Raw genomic sequence first — 8,057 nt, forward strand, 5'->3', positions numbered from 1 at the left:
TCCCCTCAGTTATCACGTGACACACCCCTCAGTCACTACATCCCATTCCCCTCAGTTATCACGTCACACACCCCTCAGTCACTACATCTCACTCCCCTCAGTTATCACGTCACACACCCCTCAGTCACTACATCCCATTCCCCTCAGTTATCACGTCACACACCCCTCAGTCACTACATCCCATTCCCCTCAGTTATCACGTCACACACCCCTCAGTCACTACATCCCATTCCCCTCAGTTATCACGCCACACACCCCTCAGTCACTACATCCCATTCCCCTCAGTTATCACGTCACACACCCCTCAGTCACTACATCCCATTCCCCTCAGTTATCACGTCACACACCCCTCAGTCACTACATCCCACTCCCCTCAGTTATCACGTCACACACCCCTCAGTCACTACATCCCATTCCCCTCAGTTATCACGTCACATGCCCCACAGTCACTACATCCCATTCCCCTCAGTTATCACGTCACACACCCCTCAGTCACTACATCTCACTCCCCTCAGTTATCACGTCACACGCCCCTCAGTCACTACATCCCATTCCCCTCAGTTATCACGTCACACGCCCCTCAGTCACTACATCACATTCCCCTCAGTTATCACGTCACACGCCCCTCAGTCACTACATCCCATTCCCCTCAGTTATCACGTCACACACCCCTCAGTCACTACATCTCACTCCCCTCAGTTATCACGTCACACGCCCCTCAGTCACTACATCCCATTCCCCTCAGTTATCACGTCACACACCCCTCAGTCACTACATCCCATTCCCCTCAGTTATCATGTCACACACCCCTCAGTCACTACATCCCACTCCCCTCAGTTATCACGTCACACACCCCTCAGTCACTACATCCCATTCCCCTCAGTTATCACGTCACATGCCCCACAGTCACTACATCCCATTCCCCTCAGTTATCACGTCACACACCCCTCAGTCACTACATCTCACTCCCCTCAGTTATCACGTCACACACCCCTCAGTCACTACATCTCACTCCCCTCAGTTATCACGTCACACGCCCCTCAGTCACTACATCCCATTCCCCTCAGTTATCACGTCACAGACCCCTCAGACACTACATCCCATTCCCATCAGTTATCACGTCACACACCCCTCAGTCGCTACATCTCACTCCCCTCAGTTATCACGTCACACACGCCTCAGTCACTACATCCCATTCCTCTCAGTTATTACATCACATGCCCCTCAGTCCCTACATCCCATTCCCCTCAGTTATCACGTCACACACCCCTCAGTCACTACATCTCATTCCCCTCAGTTATCACGTCACTCACCCCTCAGTCACTACATCCGATTGCCCTCAGTTATCATGTCACTCACCCCTCAGTCACTACATCCCATTCCCCTCAGTTATCACGTCACACACCCCTCAGTCACGACATCTCACTCCCCTCAGTTATCACGTCACACACCCCTCAGTCACTACATCCCATTCCCCTCAGTTATCACGTCACACACCCCTCAGTCACTACATCCCATTCCCCTCAGTTATCACGTCACACACCACTCAGTCACTACATCCCATTCCCATCAGTTATCACGTCACACACCCCTCAGTCACTACATCTCACTCCCCTCAGTTATCACGTCACACACCCCTCAGTCACTACATCCCATTCCCCTCAGTTATCACGTCACACACCCCTCAGTCACTACATCTCACTCCCCTGAGTTATCACGTCACACGCCCCTCAGTCACTACATCCCATTCCCCTCAGTTATCACGTCACACACCCCTCAGTCACTACATCTCACTCCCCTCAGTTATCACGTCACACACCCCTCAGTCACTACATCCCATTCCCCTCAGTTATCACGTCACACACCCCTCAGTCACTACATCTCACTCCCCTCAGTTATCACGTCACACACCCCTCAGTCACTACATCTCACTCCCCTCAGTTATCACGTCACACACCCCTCAGTCACTACATCCCATTCCCCTCAGTTATCACGTCACACACCCCTCAGTCACTACATCTCACTCCCCTCAGTTATCACGTCACACACCCCTCAGTCACTACATCCCATTCCCCTCAGTTATCACGTCACACACCCCTCAGTCACTACATCCCATTCCCCTCAGTTATCACGTCACACACCACTCAGTCACTACATCCCATTCCCATCAGTTATCACGTCACACACCCCTCAGTCACTACATCTCACTCCCCTCAGTTATCACGTCACACACCCCTCAGTCACTACATCCCATTCCCCTCAGTTATCACGTCACACACCCTTAGTCACTACATCCCATTCCCCTCAGTTATCACGTCACACACCCCTCAGTCACTACATCCCATTCCCATCAGTTATCACGTCACACACCCCTCAGTCACTACATCTCACTCCCCTCAGTTATCACGTCACACACCCCTCAGTCACTACATCCCATTCCCATCAGTTATCACGTCACACACCCCTCAGTCACTACATCTCATTTCCCTCAGTTATCACGTCACACACCCCTCAGTCACTACATCCCATTCCCCTCAGTTATCACGTCACACACCCCTCAGTCACTACATCCCATTCCCCTCAGTTATCACGTCACACACCGCTCAGTCACTACATCCATTTCCCCTCAGTTATCACGTGACACACCCCTCAGTCACTACATCCCATTCCCCTCAGTTATCATGTCACACACCCCTCAGTCACTACATCTCACTCCCCTCAGTTATCACGTCACACACCCCTCAGTCACTACATCCCATTCCCCTCAGTTATCACGTCACACACCCCTCAGTCACTACATCCCATTCCCCTCAGTTATCACGTCACACACCCCTCAGTCACGACATCCCATTCCCCTCAGTTATCACGTCACACACCCCTCAGTCACTACATCCCATTCCCCTCAGTTATCACGTCACACACCCCTCAGTCACTACATCCCATTCCCCTCAGTTATCACGTCACACACCCCTCAGTCACTACATCCCACTCCCCTCAGTTATCACGTCACACACCCCTCAGTCACTACATCCCATTCCCCTCAGTTATCACGTCACATGCCCCACAGTCACTACATCCCATTCCCCTCAGTTATCACGTCACACACCCCTCAGTCACTACATCTCACTCCCCTCAGTTATCACGTCACACACCCCTCAGTCACTACATCTCATTCCCCTCAGTTATCACGTCACACGCCCCTCAGTCACTACATCTCACTCCCCTCAGTTATCACGTCACACACCCCTCAGTCACTACATCCCACTCCCCTCAGTTATCACGTCACACACCCCTCAGTCACTACATCTCACTCCCCTCAGTTATCACGTCACACACCCCTCAGTCACTACATCTCACTCCCCTCAGTTATCACGTCACACGCCCCTCAGTCACTACATCCCATTCCCCTCAGTTATCACGTCACAGACCCCTCAGACACTACATCCCATTCCCATCAGTTATCACGTCACACACCCCTCAGTCGCTATATCTCACTCCCCTCAGTTATCACGTCACACAAGCCTCAGTCACTACATCTCACTCCCCTCAGTTATCACGTCACACACCCCTCAGTCACTACATCTCACTCCCCTCAGTTATCACGTCACACACCCCTCAGTCACTACATCCCATTCCCCTCAGTTATCACGTCACACGCCCCTCAGTCACACATCCCATTCCCCTCAGTTATCACGTCACACACCCCTCAGTCACTACATCCCATTCCCCTCAGTTATCACGTCACACACCCCTCAGTCACTACATCCCACTCCCCTCAGTTATCACGTCACACACCCCTCAGTCACTACATCCCATTCCCCTCAGTTATCACGTCACATGCCCCACAGTCACTACATCCCATTCCCCTCAGTTATCACGTCACACACCCCTCAGTCACTACATCTCACTCCCCTCAGTTATCACGTCACACACCCCTCAGTCACTACATCTCATTCCCCTCAGTTATCACGTCACACGCCCCTCAGTCACTACATCTCACTCCCCTCAGTTATCACGTCACACACCCCTCAGTCACTACATCCCACTCCCCTCAGTTATCACGTCACACACCCCTCAGTCACTACATCTCACTCCCCTCAGTTATCACGTCACACACCCCTCAGTCACTACATCTCACTCCCCTCAGTTATCACGTCACACGCCCCTCAGTCACTACATCCCATTCCCCTCAGTTATCACGTCACAGACCCCTCAGACACTACATCCCATTCCCATCAGTTATCACGTCACACACCCCTCAGTCGCTATATCTCACTCCCCTCAGTTATCACGTCACACAAGCCTCAGTCACTACATCTCACTCCCCTCAGTTATCACGTCACACACCCCTCAGTCACTACATCTCACTCCCCTCAGTTATCACGTCACACACCCCTCAGTCACTACATCCCATTCCCCTCAGTTATCACGTCACACGCCCCTCAGTCACACATCCCATTCCCCTCAGTTATCACGTCACACACCCCTCAGTCACTACATCTCACTCCCCTCAGTTATAACGTCACACGCCCCTCAGTCATTACATCCCATTCCCCTCAGTTATTACATCACACGCCCCTCAGTCCCTACATCCCATTCCCCTCAGTTATCACGTCACACACCCCTCAGTCACTACATCTCATTCCCCTCAGTTATCACGTCACTCACCCCTCAGTCACTACATCCGATTGCCCTCAGTTATCACGTCACACACCCCTCAGTCACTACATCTCACTCCCCTCAGTTATCACGTCACACGCCCCTCAGTCACTACATCTCACTCCTCTCAGTTATCACGTCACATGCCCCTCAGTCACTACATCCCACTCCCCTCAGTTATCACGTCACACACCCCTCAGTCACTACATCCCATTCCCCTCAGTTATCACGTCACACACCCCTCAGTCACTACATCTCTCTCCCCTCAGTTATCACGTCACACACCCCTCAGTCACTACATCTCACTCCCCTCAGTTATCACGTCACACGCCCCTCAGTCACTACATCTCACTCCCCTCAGTTATCACGTCACACACCCCTCAGTCACTGCATCTCACTCCCCTCAGTTATCACGTCACACACCCCTCAGTCACTACATCCCACTCCCCTCAGTTATCACGTCACACACCCCTCAGTCACTACATCTCACTCCCCTCAGTTATCACGTCACACACCCCTCAGTCACTACATCCCATTCCCCTCAGTTATCACGTCACACACCCCTCAATCACTACATCTCTCTACCCTCAGTTATCACGTCACACACCCCTCAGTCACTACATCTCATTCCCCTCAGTTATCACGTCACACGCCCCTCAGTCACTACATCTCACTCCCCTCAGTTATCACGTCACACGCCCCTCAGTCACTGCATCCCATTCCCCTCAGTTATCACGTCACACACCCCTCAGTCACTACATCCCATTCCCCTCAGTTATCACGTCACACACCCTTCAGTCACTACATCTCACTCCCCTCAGTTATCACGTCACACACCCCTCAGTCACTACATCTCACTCCCCTCAGTTATCACGTCACACACCCCTCAGTCACTGCATCCCACTCCCCTCAGTTATCACGTCACACACCCCTCAGTCACTACATCCCATTCCCCTCAGTTATCACGTCACACACCCCTCAGTCACTACATCTCACTCCCCTCAGTTATCATGTCACACACCCCTCAGTCACTACATCTCACTCCCCTCAGTGATCACGTCACACACCCCTCAGTCACTACATCTCACTCCCCTCAGTGATCACGTCACACACCCCTCAGTCACTACATCCCATTCCCCTCAGTTATCACGCCACACGCCCCTCAGTCACACATCCCATTCCCCTCAGTTATCACGTCACACACCCCTCAGTCACTACATCTCACTCCCCTCAGTTATAACGTCACACACCCCTCAGTCACTACATCCCATTCCCCTCAGTTATCACGTCACACACCCCTCAGTCATTACATCCCATTCCTCTCAGTTATTACATCACATGCCCCTCAGTCCCTACATCCCATTCCCCTCAGTTATCACGTCACACACCCCTCAGTCACTACATCTCATTCCCCTCAGTTATCACGTCACTCACCCCTCAGTCACTACATCCGATTGCCCTCAGTTATCACGTCACTCACCCCTCAGTCACTACATCCCATTCCCCTCAGTTATCACGTCACACACCCCTCAGTCACGACATCTCACTCCCCTCAGTTATCACGTCACACACCCCTCAGTCACTACATCCCATTCCCCTCAGTTATCACGTCACACACCCCTCAGTCACTACATCCCATTCCCCTCAGTTATCACGTCACACACCACTCAGTCACTACATCCCATTCCCATCAGTTATCACGTCACACACCCCTCAGTCACTACATCTCACTCCCCTCAGTTATCACATCAGACACCCCTCAGTCACTACATCCCATTCCCCTCAGTTATCACGTCACACACCCCTCAGTCACTACATCTCACTCCCCTCAGTTATCACGTCACACACCCCTCAGTCACTACATCCCATTCCCCTCAGTTATCACGTCACACACCCCTCAGTCACTACATCTCACTCCCCTCAGTTATCACGTCACACACCCCTCAGTCACTACATCCCATTCCCCTCAGTTATCACGTCACACACCCCTCAGTCACTACATCTCACTCCCCTCAGTTATCACGTCACACACCCCTCAGTCACTACATCCCATTCCCCTCAGTTATCACGTCACACACCCCTCAGTCACTACATCCCATTCCCCTCAGTTATCACGTCACACACCACTCAGTCACTACATCCCATTCCCATCAGTTATCACGTCACACACCCCTCAGTCACTACATCTCACTCCCCTCAGTTATCACGTCACACACCCCTCAGTCACTACATCTCATTTCCCTCAGTTATCACGTCACACACCCCTCAGTCACTACATCTCATTTCCCTCAGTTATCACGTCACACACCCCTCAGTCACTACATCCCATTCCCCTCAGTTATCACGTCACACACCCCTCAGTCACTACATCTCACTCCCCTCAGTTATCACGTCACACACCCCTCAGTCACTACATCCCATTCCCCTCAGTTATCACGTCACACACCCCTCAGTCACTACATCCCATTCCCCTCAGTTATCACGTCACACACCACTCAGTCACTACATCCCATTCCCATCAGTTATCACGTCACACACCCCTCAGTCACTACATCTCACTCCCCTCAGTTATCACGTCACACACCCCTCAGTCACTACATCCCATTCCCCTCAGTTATCACGTCACACACCCTTAGTCACTACATCCCATTCCCCTAAGTTATCACGTCACACACCCCTCAGTCACTACATCCCATTCCCATCAGTTATCACGTCACACACCCCTCAGTCACTACATCTCACTTCCCTCAGTTATCACGTCACACACCCCTCAGTCACTACATCTCACTCCCCTCAGTGATCACGTCACACACCCCTCAGTCACTACATCCCATTCCCCTCAGTTATCACGCCACACGCCCCTCAGTCACACATCCCATTCCCCTCAGTTATCACGTCACACACCCCTCAGTCACTACATCTCACTCCCCTCAGTTATAACGTCACACACCCCTCAGTCACTACATCCCATTCCCCTCAGTTATCACGTCACACACCCCTCAGTCATTACATCCCATTCCTCTCAGTTATTACATCACATGCCCCTCAGTCCCTACATCCCATTCCCCTCAGTTATCACGTCACACACCCCTCAGTCACTACATCTCATTCCCCTCAGTTATCACGTCACTCACCCCTCAGTCACTACATCCGATTGCCCTCAGTTATCACGTCACTCACCCCTCAGTCACTACATCCCATTCCCCTCAGTTATCACGTCACACACCCCTCAGTCACGACATCTCACTCCCCTCAGTTATCACGTCACACACCCCTCAGTCACTACATCCCATTCCCCTCAGTTATCACGTCACACACCCCTCAGTCACTACATCCCATTCCCCTCAGTTATCACGTCACACACCACTCAGTCACTACATCCCATTCCCATCAGTTAT

Source organism: Pristiophorus japonicus, unplaced genomic scaffold, assembly GCF_044704955.1.
Source record: "Pristiophorus japonicus isolate sPriJap1 unplaced genomic scaffold, sPriJap1.hap1 HAP1_SCAFFOLD_530, whole genome shotgun sequence".
In the NCBI taxonomy this organism is placed as follows: domain Eukaryota; kingdom Metazoa; phylum Chordata; class Chondrichthyes; family Pristiophoridae; genus Pristiophorus; species Pristiophorus japonicus.